A 16,805-nucleotide genomic window follows, 5' to 3' on the forward strand; every position below is an offset into this window, starting at 1 on the left:
TTCCTCCTAGCGGGAGAACATTTTTATCTGACCTTGTAGTGACTTTTTTTAAACTGCTTCCCCTTCTCTCTGGAAAGAAAGAAAGAGAGAGAGAGAGAGAGAGAGAGAGAGAGAGAGAGGTACAGACATACAGAGAGAGAAAAAAGAAAAATATTTTGCCTTTCCTTCCTTCCTTTTTCTATCTCATTTAACTCGCGTATTAATTTGCGTACTCTGACAAAGGAAGAACTTCGAAGGACGTATTATATCATTAAATTTCAACGAGTTGAACACGTGCGATATGAACTCTAAAAACTGTAAATTTCATTTGATCAAATGAACAAATTAACATCACTAACTCGTGTGTGTTTATATATATAGAATAAACTATTGTTATTCTAATTATAATATAATATATAATTATATTAACTATAATAATATATAATTAGAATAAAAAATAATATATAGGTACTATATATATATAAGATAAGAAAATAAACAATTATTAAGATAAATAAACGTAAGGAATTAAAAGATACTCTTTTTTTGTAGTGAGTCATAATACTTGAAATAACAACTATACGAGAAATAGACATGAATTAGGAATAATAACCGAGCAACATCATAATATACAAAACTCGTGACTATCTCGGTTTCTGCACGCGTGATTTCTTGCACGAGTGCTCGCGCGAAATCGATGCGCTGTCCGCTAGGTTGTGGCACGCCCAAAGCATCCAAGAGAATCAGAGAGAATCAGAGAGCATCAAAGAAAGAGAGAAACAGAAAGAGAAACAGAAAGAGAAACAGAGAGAGAGAGAGAGAGACAGAGAGAAAAACACGCGTGCGCTATTCACCGATCTCTCTCTCTCTCTCTCTCTCTCTCTCTCTCTCTCCCTCTCTTTCTCTTTCTTTCTGTTTCTTCTCGTATGCTCGTTCGTTATCTCTCACTCACTCATTCGCGAACTCGTTCACTCTACGTGTAGGTGCTATTGGGATTGTCATTGAGACCTGAAACGGAAGGGCATCTGAGTCACAAGCTTTATCGACTAACTGCGCAAAAATGCCTTGAGCAAAAACATCGCTAATAACGCCGGCCACTCGACCAATCGACCAATCGACCAATCGACCAATCGACCAATCGACCAACCAACCCAACCAACCAACCAACCCACCAACCCACCAACCAACAAACCAACCATCTATCCATCCATTCAATCATCCAATCATCAAACTATCCAACAAACACCAAACATATATGTATATATATCTTTATGGTGTCAGCTTTGTTCCTCAGTATTCTTATTTAAACGAAATAAACTACCTTTGGAATATCACACCTTGTTTCCACACCAACCCCCACCTTTCCCTTTCTTCATTTTTTTATCCATCATCTACCTTTTTCTCGTTTCTATGAAGCACGTAGAGGTAGGTAGATACGAAGGAGGAATAGGAGGAGTAGAAGGAGGAGAAGGAGGTGGAGAAGGAACCCGCAAACAAGACATTTGTTATCTATTAATACGCTTCTCGCGTATGTATGCGCAGGTGCTCGCCGTCACTGTCGCATTTGTTTGCGCGATCTTTGTAAGAGAGACGAGTTAAAGAGAAGAGAGGAAGTAGAAAGAAGAAGAAGGAGAAAAAGAAGGAGAAGGAGAAGAAATAGGAGGAGGTAAGATAGAACGACGACTTTGATCTTGCTAGTCCGATCATCTTTTTTACTTTGGTACACTTGCACTAACGATCAATTCTATCTTCTAAAGAGCTAAGATAGTTAATACTATGATGAGTATTTATTTTTATCTATCACGATGACTAAGTATGTATATCGATTGGTGTTGTTTTTGTTGTTGTTATTGTTGGTTGTTGTCTTAACAAGGTTTTTCTTCATTTTAATATTTTATACGCTAGTATAAAGCGTAAAAGACAATTAATGTCATAATTTAGTTGAGATAAATATATATATATATATATATATATATATATATATATATATATATATATATATATATATATCGTAGAAAAAATTGTTATAAACGAAATTATGAAGTAACGATTCAACTGTAAAACGTCTAACTGTACTACGAACGAGATTAAAAGGCTAGACAAGGGTATTGCATGCAGCAGACTGGACGACAGACTGCAAAGCAAAGGGTTAAGTATGTGATGCACCGTTTAACTTACTTACTCTCTTTCTTTCTTTCTTTCTCTTTCGTTCAGTCTATTATCCCATCTATTTCTATTTCACACCACGGCGATAACGATTATCTACGTTGGAAGGCCAACGACCAAGCCAGTCGAAAGAAAAATGAAGATGTCTGTCTAGCAAAACGTATACACAGTTTACTATTGGCTAAGTCGATTACGGTGAATCGTAGAAGCAATTCGTGGAATCACGACTCGTGTTAACTGTCTTCGATGATATAAGCGAATTATGAGAGAGAAATATATATATATATATATATGTGTATTCAACAACAGTATATCGACAGAACAGTAATACGTTAACTTTGAACGCGAACTCATCTTTTATTACATTATTAAATTTGTTTACTTGATAAAGAAAATGTCGATATTTTTGTCTACGATTCTCATCGAGGAAACTATTGTTTTTTTTTTTGCACGAACACATGTCAATAACCGCGTATAAGTCTCGTTTAACGGAAGATGAGATAGAAACCTGTAAATAATATCAACGCATTTTTCCTAAAGAATAACTTGTTGTCGAAACACACACACGCGTGTTTTTCTTATACAAACGCGGAAGAAAATATGATGATGATGATGATGATGATGATGATGATGATGATGATGATGATGATGATGATGATACACGTGGAGACTTTTCCATGAAACGACAGGGACAAACTTTTATTTCCACCAGCAATGGAAAAAGCCAATTAAATGTTATACACCCATGTCGTGTTTTTCTTAGGGCACACCTATACATAAAACGTTGGAGACAGGTGCAAGAGATGCACCGGCATTAAAGAAACGACCGTGGATTTCATTAAACTTACATTTTTCATTTTACTTCGATATTAACTAGTTTCTTTTTTTAATTTCTTATATAATTTCAACGTTTAAATATATGCTTTGTTTCTTTTTTTTTCTGTATCGATGGTAATCGTCTCAGAAGAATTACTTTGAAATTATAGAAAATTATGTTTTTCAAATGTTTTCTTTTTATTCTTGTTTTTTATATGCATTTCAAAAAAAGAAAATTAAAAATTAAATATGTAGGATAAACACGTCTGTCTTACTCGTACAAAATTGAAGACCATTTATAATATAAAAATCTTCTAAATTTATAATAATATAATTAATATAATATAATATAATTTAATATAAAAATCTTCTAAATTTTCTCTCAACTTTGGATAGTTGTTGGTACATATGAGCATAGTAATATACAAATGCAATCGATGCATCTAAACTATCTGCCAGGAGTGTACACCATGCAGCACGTGTATTATAAAATTAAAGAATCGAAGCATCCAATAAATCTGCAATTTCGTGAGCATTTTCAACATCTAATGTTGAACAATATCTATTGTATATTACGTGGTTGATATTTAAGGAAATACGTTCTCCCTCTTTTCAATCATAGAGATATTATACACACATCCATTTACCAATCATCTTGAATATCTAATCGAAATCATCTTATCCACCATTCCCCCATATACGCATAGTAACATCAAAGAACAGCGAACGTGTTAAAGAGAAAGGAAGAGAAGGAGGAGGGACAGGACGACCCTCTCGAAGATGGTTCCGCCTTTGACATCTCCCCATGTGTCCTTGAACGACGCGGATGGGATTCCTCGATTCGCTTCACGAATTACTTACGAGAGACGTGAGGATCCTTCTAAGGAAGCCACCAACAACCAAGGAACGTTAGCAGCTGCCGCATACGATTGCGTGCGATAAAACCGAAGAAAAAAAGACGGATAGAAAGGGAATGAAAGAAAAAAAATAAAATAAAAAAAAACAAGAAAGGAAGGAATGATTATTTTTTCGTTTAAATGTCAAGACCTCTATTTGATTGTGAATTTTGCAAAAAAAAAAAACGTCAAAATATCTTTCATGGGTTTAACTGATAATAAACTTGAATACCAATATAATGATTAGCAAAATATGTATTATGCTTTTTATAGCACGAAGAAAATATTACTACTAGCATTTACCGTTAATTTATAAGACAAAAATTCATTTTATTATATTTAGTTTAATACAAATTTTTCCTCCAATTGCTACACTAGGACTTATTTAATTTATTACTATTATCATTAGTAACACATTATCACATCTTGTTATATAATTAATAGCAAGCAAATGCTTGTCGTATAATTAATTATGAATGTTTATAGACCGGTAGCTTAAAAATTGTCTCCAATTAAATCTTATTGCTTAACATAGAATGCATTATATCTCAAACATTTGATATTTTCTTTCGTAGTATTATTTTGATAAGAAAAATTAACATAAAAGCTTTATATAATAGCTTATTAATAGTCTCGAGCCTGATCGTTACAAATTTTGTTTCAAAAGATTAACCGTTAATCAATTACTTTGATGATAAAAATTTCAAACAAAAAAAATCAAAAATACAGTCAATCCGCTTTGGCTTATAAAAATAACTCTTAATTGTTGCTACGAAAATTTTCTCAAACACGGAGATAAATTAAATGCGTATAGAAAGAAGAAGAGGAAAAAGAGACGAGACGAAGAGGTTAAAAAGAAGGGTCGCGCGTAAAGGAAGAGAGAGAAAAAAAAAACAAAAAAAGAAAGAAATCTTTTTCTACGTCTCAAAATGACGCTTCTAACGTAGTAAGAAAGTCGTTCTATCGAAAAGAATCAGGGGGAGAGTGAGTGAGACCGGTTCTTCCAGCAGGTTTTTACCACTACTATTAATAAAAGTTTTAAGTATGCGACACGCAATGGACGAAGAAAGAAAGAAAGAAGGGGGAGAAGATAAAAATTTGGTATACGTCACGTTGTTCGTTCGTTCATTCGTTTATGCGTGTATTGCATCGTAAGGCAAAAATTTATTTGCCTGTATGTACACCTTGGCTTTAATTGTATGCTAATAAAGACCGTTCGTAACATAAGAAACGATGACTAGGTTCGTTAATTAAGCCAGAACAACACTAAGTAAGCCTTAGAAACACGAACATCATCTGCCCCCACTTCACTCTTCTCTCATTCTCTCTTCGACTATCGATCATTCGATATTAAACTCGACAATAAATTTTTTTTTATCTATTTCGTGAAATAAATCTGATATAATCTATATAAGTTATATATATATTCTTGTACGATGTAAACAAACATTCAAGAGAGAGAGAGAGAGAGAGAGAGAGAGAGAGAGAGAGAGAGAGAGATAGAGGCTAGTGCACTCTCTATGGAAGTAGTTAGCAGATAATAAGCAATCTCGTTATCTTATCGTGCGATCTATTGCACGATTATCACCAACCACCACCAACCAGACCTCCAGTGATACCTTCGTTAAGGATTAATTAACCCTTCGCACCAAGTTATTCGAGTCACGCTAAAGTGTCTGAATAACGGAAGCAACAATTTCCTTCCTTTTGTGATATATTTTGCTAACGAAAAAAAAAGGGAAAAGGAAGAATTGAAATGAAATTAATAAAATATTACTTTTTGTGAAAGAAAAAATAAATCTTTTTCGTAATGTTACGTTATATGGAACTGTTCATTTTGAAAGTGATCTAACTCTCTCCATTCCCCCCCCAAAATCGAGTTAGTTACCGCAATTAGTTATTTTTGCACAATCATTTCATTCTAAAAAGCAATTAATTACTAATATATTTAAAATCGTTAAGATTTTGTAACACGAAAATTTACTGATTTATTGAAGTGATGAAAAAGTTTACATATATGATGATTTTGATTAGATATTGAAGATGATTGATAAATGAATGTGTATATATACTTGTTTATTTTAATTTATTATCTATACTTTTCTGAGTAGTTCATTTTTAGTTTAACGTATTATATTTCACCCTAGACCAATGGAAATTCGATTAAAGAAAATACAAGACTCTCGGCAAATAAAGTTTTCCCCAAATCACGATAGGGTGATTGTTGTTGTTGTGCTGTGCCTATTGGGTTTGTCGACACGTGTGTATGGTGTGTTTTACCTTGACGCTTATCTTTTTTTCATTATCGCCAATGCTCTTTTCTCTCTCTCTCTCTCTCTCTCTCTCTCTCTCTCTCTCTCTCTCTCTCTCCCTTTCCCTATACTTTTTCTTTTTGTATAAATCGTAAAAGTCGTGCGACAAGGCAAGTATACGTGTATTGTGTATCGAAAACCTTGAAAGAAGCTCTTATCCCCATTAATCTCTAACCGAACGTAGTAGATTTGTTCAATAATCCAAACCGATAAATCTCGAATTTCTACGGGGAGAATATGTGTTTTCGAACGAAAATCGAAAATATCTTTTTTTTTTTTTTTATTACGAAACTTTCAATCCCAACAACTGGTGACTTTTTTATTTTTTTTATTTGGCTTTTTGGTTTAAATAAATCAACGTCTCACGAGATATAAATTTCTTATCGCTTAACTTTTTGTCTTATCTTTTATATAAAAGAAAAAAAAAAAAAGAAGAAAAAAATACCAATTCGTTATTTGCCAAAATAACGTATTTACAACTCTCTCTCTCTCTCTCTCTCTCTCTCTCTCTCTGTGTGTGTGTGTGTGTGTGTGTGTGTGTGTGTAAGTCACGTGCAGCCAGTGATTGTAAATCGAAAACGATAGATAAAATTAAATAAAGACTGATTATTCGTTAACAAATATCAAAATGATAAACAACAATGTTATTATCGTTAAAAAGAAATATAAAATAAATATCTTGTTATCGTTGTTCTCTCTCTTTTTATAATTAGAAATACGACAGAATATCTAAATCAACAGAGCAAAGAAATAACAACGAGGCTCGTGCATCGAATAATCAAAACAACAATCATCTTTATCAAATGTGCGTGGAAACATATGGAAAGAGAGAGAGAGAGAGAGAGAGAGAGAAAGAGAGAGAAAGATAAAGATAGCATAAAGTGAGCAAACTAGCATCTCGGGAGAGGTAAATACGAGGTTAACAAAGCAATTAGCAGTAAACAACCCTTGGGCTTGCAATAATTCATACCAACATACGTGATACATATATATATAAACCGGCGCCTGTACACGCGTGGCCTTGAAATCCCCCCCCCCTCCCGAAAGGGTTCTTGTACTTTTACGCAACATTATTTTTTAAATGTTGAAAGACGATTAGAGATAATCGACAAGAGTCAGGAAATTAAAAATACATGGAGAAAAAGAAATATTGTAGACATTTTAGAAAGACGTACGTAAACAAAGTTGCAAAAGTTGTTGAAAGCAGATAATAAGAAAGTAAGATAGAGAAAAGATAACGGGTGGATCGAGTAAATAAAGATTCTTATTTTTCTACGATTCTCAAATCAGTAAGAGATTTAATCGACGAGCATTTACGAACATTCACGAAAGAGTTTAGACGTACCTTCGTGTTTTTCGTATACTCTAGCTTAAATGGCTACGTTATACAGGAGATAAAAAATATATAAGTGATATAAAAAGGATAATAATTATTAACGTATGTTTTTATTTTAACAACTAAGTATATATATATCAAAAAGAAAAAAACTATAGGTGAATTTATCAAGTATTTCTTTCTTCCTTTCAGCTTCATCAGTTTCTTCAATAAGTTCATTACAGATTCGCATGGAAAGAATTTCAATAAATTAACATAAATATTAACAAGCGTATTTTATTCGTTTATCCATGAAATTGAAATTCGACCCAGGAATATTTTAGGAAATTTTTGGAAAACGTACCATTCGATACAATTACGTTTACCCCGACAGATGTCTTTTCTATGTCACAGACGGAACGTTAATGAAAATTCGTTGTGAAATTAGAGTCAGTTGAAAGAGAAAAAGAGATAGAAAAGCGTGATTAATGACGAACGATAAATATTTTCTTGTCGCGGTTCAATCGATAACGGAAGGACCGAGGGGGTGGTACACAAATGGTGTGCGTACCTTATCGGAAATGTGTTCGGCAAAAGGCGAGACGTAATTTTCTTTAATTACGGTCATTCGATGGGAACTCGACAACATGACCCCTTGTATACGAACGAATATATATATATATATATATATATATATATATATATATATATATATATATGTCTTTTGAAATGGGCAATGCACGTTGTTGAACGAGTTTAATGTAACTAGACTTGCCGTAGGGGTTGATATTTTTAACGAAAATAACCATTCCGTAACTGAGTACCCGTGAAAATGGTCCATCGACAAACACAGTCTGGACGCCACTACCGGGCTACGCTAATTAACCTCGAGAAGGGCTACCACCCCCATAGTATTCTCCTACCATTTCATACTCATTGTACACTTTCCAAATTACTAAGCTCTCCTTTTCTTTCCTTCCTTCCTTCCTCTCTCATAGTTCTACTTCTATACTTTCTTGTTTTTCTATAATAATATGTGTAAATACACCATATATACAGGATAACAGTTTAAAAAAAACTTTACTGCCGATTTACGTACAAATCGAATACAACGTTCGATGATTAAGCAAACAATGATCTGTCGTTATTCGATTATTATCAAATATTTAATAAACTCCATTATGTGTATTATTTAATTTTGATTATGATTCCTCTTATGGGATTACAAAATTTTGATCTGTAGTGTACAACACACTTGTCTTTTCGATATTACGAGATAAAAACTTAAGAAACAAGAGAGAAAGGAAATTCTTATATATTTCTTACACGAGGAAAAAAGGTATAAATAAACTCTGTAAACTCTAACGTAAACTCTGACACAACGACGATATATAAAATGAAATCTATTTTATTCATTCAATCTCAACAAAGTTTCTCTCTCTATCTCTATCTCTCTCTCTCTCTTTCTCTTCCTCACTTTTTCATTCAATCGAACTAAAGTAAATTCAATGATAAAACCACTCGATATTTATCAACTTTGTCAATTTATTTCTATTAACCGAAAAATTGTTTTCTTTGTATTTATTAATTTTTTTTTCATTTTTTTCTTCAATGATTTTTTTATTAAATACATTGCTACTTTGTCAAGTTAAGACAAAGTCAAATAAACATTCAACCAGTCAGGAAACCTCTTATAACATGACCAAAAAAAAAGCGTGGCTTGGTTACGAAAAAAAAGGCGCAAAAATGATCGTCAAAGTATGAAACAAGACAAAGAATAAAGAAGAGAATAGGAAAAGAGAGAGAGAAAGAGAAGTGATTACGAGTAGCTTTCAATTCATGAATGTTAATGACATGCGAAGAAGAAGGCGTGTTTGTCGTCGTTTCCTCTACCAGGCTTCTACGATCTATGAATTTGCATAAATTTGGCAAACAGTTTATTACGCATTCGTCGATGTACACGCGCACGTGTAATCTTGTGTATGTCTTTCTTTCTTTCTTTCTTTCTTTCTACCTAGTACAAAATAAAAGATGAAAGATACGCAAGTGGAGTTTGGGTCAACGTGTGAAGGACGTTTCTTCTACCAACTGAATAATGTAAGGCACACGATGATAATCCCGAGGACTGCGAAATTCTTTTTCGGAGAACTTGTTCTCCACGACCGGTACTGCTATATAATACTTTTATATGCTAATTCTTCTCATAATCACTAAGCAAATCAAAATGATGCAAATGTATTACGTGAGTCGATATAAACGATATTTTTTTTTATATTTTAACCCATCTAATAACCCCACGGCTGATAAATTCATTCGTTAACGACAATAAAAAATAAAAATAAAAAAAATATACATAATCCAAAATTATATAATAAAATAAAATATGTTTGATTGTAAAAATGACATTTGCAAAACTTATTTTTCATTATCATCGATAAACACAATGTTGCAATAAAATAATATCATTCATATGTACATGTAAATCAGTTTGGCATGAAATGTATTTAGAATATTAAAAAAAAAAAAAAAAATGATCGTTTCATTTGGTATCACGTAATTAATCACGTTCGTTAATCCTCGTGAGCTCCCGAATAGATGGAAAAAAAATTTTTTTGTTTTTATAAAACACGAATACACTAAGAGAGGGAGAGAAAGAGAAAATATAAAAAAAGTTTACTAAAAAAACATGGTCATAATTTTCGCTATACCCCATAGTTGGCCCCCGTCTTCTAATCTCGTTAGTCGACCGGTCGGTTAGTTAAACATGCGGTAATAATGAAAGTCGTCTTGTTATTATTAACCTAGCACCATGGGGAAAGGAAAAATGTGTATCCGACAAGTTGGTGGTTGTGTAGCTGAGGAAGAAGAAGAAGACAAAAAAAAATTCAGAAAGGCACGAGTTATAACGAAGTTTAATCCCTTTATAAACTTTTCTTCTTCTTATGCGGCCAAAACCCCCTTCAACCCCCCCCCTGTTCTCTAACTATCCCTTGCAAGAGCTTATTTCAGAAAATGAGCGAGGTTCATTCAAAAAAAATAATGGGGGGTAAAAAAAAAAAAAAAATATGCTACTATACAGAAAAAAAGGCAAAGCTCGTCACACTCAGATTACTTCGATGCGATTTACTTACTTACTTACTTTTTTTTTATAATGGGGAAGGGGGAAAAAAGCGGGACAAATTTATTATAAATCTTAAACTAGTGTTCTATGTATCTACGAAGTTAGGGGATGTGATGTGATGGAAACTATGAGAACCTCTCTGTTTAAATTTTAAATACAGACACGTACATAGTGAACAAAAAATATTCTTTATGCTGAGTCGCAGTTTCGTCCCCTAATATTCGTACCTACCCCTACACACTCTGTCAATTTAAAATAATTGATATATGCTTGTAATACAGAATTGTAGAATTATTAAACAGGAAAACCCATTTTTTGGGATTATTTAACATTCAAATTGATATAATTCTTATTGCAAATAAAGAATATTTTATTTTTAAGTAAAAAATATAATTCGAGATAGATGATAAATCGTATTTATCCAAGATATAATAAACACACGTAATAATTATTTTTTTAAGTATTATAATACTCCCTAGTTTGCAACTAATAATATTTTTTAAACGATTGGTTATGTTGTTAAAAAATCGAAATATAATATTAAATTAAATGCAAATTAAATTAATTATATCTAAAATTAAAAGAAAAGCTGCAAATATTTCTGCGACTAACTGTATGCATAATATAATAGTAATAATAATAGTAATAATAATAGTAATAATAATAATAATAATAAATTACTTATTTATTCACAAAGTATATAAAAAATAAATTAATAAATATAAGGACAAAAAGAAAATAGAAAATAAATAAGCATAAACCTCTTAGCATATCTTATATTTCACATTACTTCCTTTTTCCTCTTCTTCTTCTTTTTTTTTTAATAATAATTGGAACACTCACGACCCTCTTTTTCGACTACGGCGCGAATGGAATGTCTTATTTGGGATGAAAAGAAGAAAAAGAAAAAGAATAAAGAAAAAAAGAGAGCATGGGAAGGAGGAGGGTGGAGTAAAGTTCGAGGTCCGATAATAACGCGAAAATTCAACTGGATTTGTCCTTGAGAGAAGGGGGATGAATATATCCACCCTTCGAAGAGAATTTAATTAAGGGCAAATTCGACCTTTACAAAAAAGAAACACGCGACTGCCGATAGGAGGAGAAAAAGAAATGCTGGAAGTACGCATCTTGCCCTGTCTTCTTTAAGGCATCCTTGGAAGATCTCACTGTCTTACTTACTCTCATTCACTCACTGTTCTGTTCTGTTCTGCTCTCGCAAATTTAAGGGTCGAGGTTCGAGGTTCAGGGTCAATCCCCAAACTCGTCGGTCCTTTCTAAGCACACTCTTTCTTTCTCTCTCTAGTTATTTTCATTGTTACCTAACTTTTAACTTCTACCTATAAATATCTCATCGAATTTAACTAAAATAACTGAAACTAAAAATGTATATGACAATTTATTTGAAATTAATTATACAAAATGTCCCAGATTTTTTCGTACACGCAGATTCGTAAGCGTATTTTATTGTTAATAATAAATAAAATGAATTTTCTCATAAAATGAGAGAAGTATTATATATATATATATATATATATATATATATATATATATATATCAGTTAAAACTTTATTCAAAATACAAATTGCAACATTGTCTAAATGTGTCGCACAAAGATGATATTCGTTTTGTTTACTATCTTGGTATGATTCAACTATTTATTTTTCTCCGAACAATAGTTTGGCAACCTAATTCATCCACTTACATTTTTATTTATAGAAGAAACTGATGTAAAAGAAAAATCTTATGCAACTGTTATAGATATATTTAATGTTATTGTAAAACGGAATGAAGAATGCAGTTGTAAAAATTAATAAAAATCATGTCAGAAAAAACATACTACTACAACGATGTCAAACTATTATACATTTTCAACAGTACATTGAGATATTTTTAAAATTTATGTTCTAACTTTTGAACAAAACTTTAAATGATTTATTTTAATAAAACACATTATATTGTATTATTTTTCATCATAGAATTATTCTCAAAATTCGTATAAAAATACCCCATACAAATTTAATAATAAAACAAATAAATCAAAAAATTTGATCAAAATTATGATTGGTTTAACCATAATCATTGTATTACCGTATTACATAAACCAACGTATCAAATTTTACGTAATTTGTATATGTCAAGTAATAAAAAAAACTACCTTGACATTTTCGTCGATATATTTTTAAGTTTGTAGGAAAAATATGAAGGAGAATAAAAAAATATTGTAAAGATCATCGAAAGACTTCTAGCAACGCGTTAATTCCCATGTTTGAGGTACGAATTATCGATCGGTCGATTGATCATACTGAACACAATTGAATAACATGTAACGATCATTTACCTTTACTGGAAACGATCGATAATGAAGAGACGAAGAAAGTGATAATTACTATACCAGTTAAAGCTGCAAACTCTTACTTAAACACACCTCATGTTCTTGCTCAACAATATTATGCAATTCATTCATATGAAAAAAAAAAAAAGAAAACAATATAATTAAGGGTCTCGTGAATCCTCGTTGTAATTATTATTAAAAATGTTAACATTTATATAAAAAAAAAATAATAATAAAAAGTTGGTAAGAAAGTTAAAGATACATTTTACTTTTTTTTTATAATAAAGTAAATTTTTGATTTGAAAAAAAAATTGAAAAATTAATAAACTCTACAAGAGTTTAACAAGAGACAAAAGAGACAAGAAATGAATTGCAGGAATGCAATTAAATTAAAAAGGAAAAGCTTTGTGAATACACAAATGAATAAATATTTCCCGAAAGATTTACGAACAACTTGCTACAGTCATTGTTATTTCTTGGTTAAGAAAGATACCTCAAAAAAAAAAAAAAAATGATAACATTTGTTTCTTAGAAATACTAAGCATTTATCTGGCGTGTGAAACTGCGATTTGTCTAACATGAAGGTGACTAGGTAAGATAATTTCTTATCGCTACCGGCTAAATGCTTGGGGCTTGTTTATCCGAGCAAGAAACTCCTTAAAAAAAAAAAAAAAAAAAAAAACAGGAAAAATTTTTTGTTAACTATAACAGCGCAAAAATTCGAAATTACTTTCAAAAAAAAAAAAATAATAATAATAATAAAAAATGCAAAAAGAAAAAAAAATTCTGAATCCAAACTAACGCATGTAATTGTGTTCGGTCTTTATTTTCGAAAACCGTGTATCAAAAATTAATTTTTTTTTAGATTTAATCGATAAAAAGAAGAACAAAATGAAAATCTTGTGTAACTATTATAACACTTAAACTTACACTTTTTAAAATTACGTTAAAGTGCACTGTGGGTATTTGATATTACTGAAGCCGCTATTTAATATTTAGACCTCGCAATTTTTGTAAAAGTAGTTTGATACATCTTTTTTAAAATAGAATAAGTATTATACCCATCTGAATTAACACTAGATGGCGACAAATAACCCATTTTTTCGAATTCAGTACCGTTTTCGAGAGATCAAAAATTTGTTGGCGTGTCAAACACCAAGTGTGCACTTTAAGGGATAAAAATGTATTATCAATAATCCTGATAAATAGTACAAAATTATAAGGATTGATCGACAATATAAAAAATTTGTAAATGATATATTTAAGATAGATAAAACGAAAACAAAGAAGTCATGATTACTTTTGTAAAAATAACGTTAGGAAGGTGTTTAGAATAAGAAAAAAATAAAAAAAAACAAGTTACTTTAATAACAACGAGTAAGCAACCCTCTGTTGCTACTGCTACTGCTGCTGTTGCTGTGTTGTTACTGACTGCCTGTGCCTTCGCAGTTACGTACAACGATATTTAGAATTGGTAATCGACATCCTCGTTGTTATCCTCTCGATCCCTCAACGGAACAAGGCGTGCCATACCGTCTTCTTCTTCTTCTTCTTTTTCATCGTCTTTATGTGTCGTTGAGATGATGGTGGTGGTAGGACCCCTTCTTCTCGACAACCACCACCCGAAAGATTTAGGATAATGCGCAGTTCGGAGGAAGCTCCTCCTTTTAATTGAAGCCCATAAAGGAGGAGGAATGTGTCGCGAGACAGGGCTTGGGATAAGGAAGTAGAGAATATAAGAAAGAGAAAGTGAGACAGAAAGTGAGAGTGAAATAGAAGATAAGAAAGAGAAAGAGAGACAAAGGATAACTCCTCGAAATTTTACGAGCCCGTTCTCCCACCGACACGTCGTTAGATTGAAAATAAAAAGGAAACTCGCGTTTCTAAAGGATGAGGGCTTACGGCAACAGTAACATCTTTAAAAAAAAAAAAAATTCTACGAGAATTGAAAAACAAAAATGTAAATTAAATCGAAAAAGATATTATTTTTATCTATAATCAATAAAATTGTATAATTAAAAAGAGGGAAAAAATGACTTTTTAAAATCGATTTATGAATCATTCATATGCTAAAACTATTCTCTCTACAGAAATAAACAATGAATAAGAAAAAGAAGAAACAAACAAAAGAAGAAAGAGTGATATAATAAAATACATGATATTATCATTTATAATCAAGTGACTAAAAAATAAATTTTAATGTTATTAAAGCTTGATTAGAGAAAGAAAATTGGTCTTACGTTAAATACAAAAACAAAAATATTGAATTTCCATAAAACCGATTTTGACAATGAGACATTTAACAAAATTTTAAAAAATCAAATTAATTCTTTTAACTCGCGAATATTTCATATAATGATACAAAAATCAAAAGTACAAAAGAAAAGATCAGTAGATAGTATCATTTGAAAAATAAAAAGGGAGAGTGAAAAAAAGGAACAAAAAAAACGTGTACGAATTTTTAAACGTATTTCTCTCTCTCGTCATTCTGCCTCTTTAAATGCATCGTGGTGCCGTGATTCAATGCAGTTGGCCTTGAAGAACTGCTAGAGCATCGGGCTCCTCCTTTACTTGGTGGCCCTGAAGAGGTGGCCACGGTCAAGGCCACAAACATTTCTCTCTCTCTCTCTCTCTCTCTCTCTCTCTTTCCTACACCTTTTTCTCTTCCTTTCCTGTTCCTTTTCTTCTTATCTTTTCTTTTTCTTCTTCCTTCTATATCTTCGTTCAGATGCACACGCTCAAATGCAGCGAAAAAGAAGAAGAAGAAAACAAAAATTCTCGGTAAATGTCGATGGTGGTGGTTTTAAGAACTCGAGGAACGTTGTGTGTGTGATTATTCGTTCTTGTCGTTATGTTTGAGTTGAAAACGAAAACGGCTCCTATTCTTTTGCACGAACGTGCGCACTTTTTTAATCGCAACACGAGACCAAACTTGCAAATAGAAAGGATATCAGTAACAGTAGCAGATTGTAACAGATATATATATATATATATATATGTGGCTCGTTTTAGGGTGCAAAAATCATTCGAATCAACGCGATGGATTGATTATGAATTAAAAAAATAGAAACACAATCCCTAACATATAATCGAACAAACATATGTCTTTCGAATATTATGCTCTATTAAAAAAAAAAAAAAAAGAAAAAAAATCTACGATAATGTAAACAGCAGATAGTAAAAGAAGCTGTTATGGTGTGTGCTTTTAAGATCATCTTCGTTCCTTTTCTTCATCTAAACGATTCGATAGAAACTACAACAAAAATAGGACAAGTTTCCAAGCCGGGATCTAAAAATAAGATAACTACGAATATGCCTGAAACGCGCGCGAGCACATACAAACGCCCTGGGTAGGACGACATCGTAATCTTCTTCCTTTTTTTTTTTTATCCTTCTCGTCTTTTCTCCCTTCGCAAAACGACATATGATTATACATATATATAGCTGATATATATTTTCTCCTTATGTGTTTTTTCTCTCTTTCTCATATACACCCATACGACACACACACACACTTTTTTTCTCTCTTTCTTTCGTTTCGTAAAACGAACTCGCAATTTCATTCAAGCCTCTCGGAAAGCTCGTCTGGAAAGTTCTTCAATGGGGGGGGGGGGGAAGGAAAGAACTTCCGCTTTCCTTCTCTTTACTCAAGTGCTCTTTTGTTCTTCGAAACGAAGTAGAAAAGAATCTTTTGCTCCTCTTTCTCTTTTATTCTCCTAACTTCCAATGAAACTAATCGATTTGAACGAACGATCGCGTTCTGATGTTTCTTTTCTAGGTTAAACGGACCAATCGTCTTAAATCAAGGAGACTCTTCTACCTATCCTTCTATCGAAATTCTATCCTAGGAATAGGAGTGGAAGAGAAA

General features: G+C 32.0%; 2 protein-coding genes across 2 annotated transcripts in view; one reads left to right on the forward strand and one right to left on the reverse strand.

Annotated features, from left to right (window-relative positions):
* The window catches only part of heca (hdc homolog, cell cycle regulator), a 165,029-nt gene that overhangs the window by 146,658 nt on the left and 1,566 nt on the right, over nucleotides 1-16,805 (reverse strand). The gene's annotated exons all lie outside the window — the stretch shown is intronic.
* Nucleotides 1-16,805, forward strand: part of LOC107065519 (chymotrypsin inhibitor) — a 132,037-nt gene that overhangs the window by 68,489 nt on the left and 46,743 nt on the right. The window lies entirely within an intron of this gene.

This window comes from Polistes dominula, unplaced genomic scaffold (assembly GCF_049000335.1).
Source record: "Polistes dominula isolate Pdom_NZ unplaced genomic scaffold, Pdom_raw_medaka contig_24, whole genome shotgun sequence".
Lineage (NCBI taxonomy): Eukaryota > Metazoa > Arthropoda > Insecta > Hymenoptera > Vespidae > Polistes > Polistes dominula.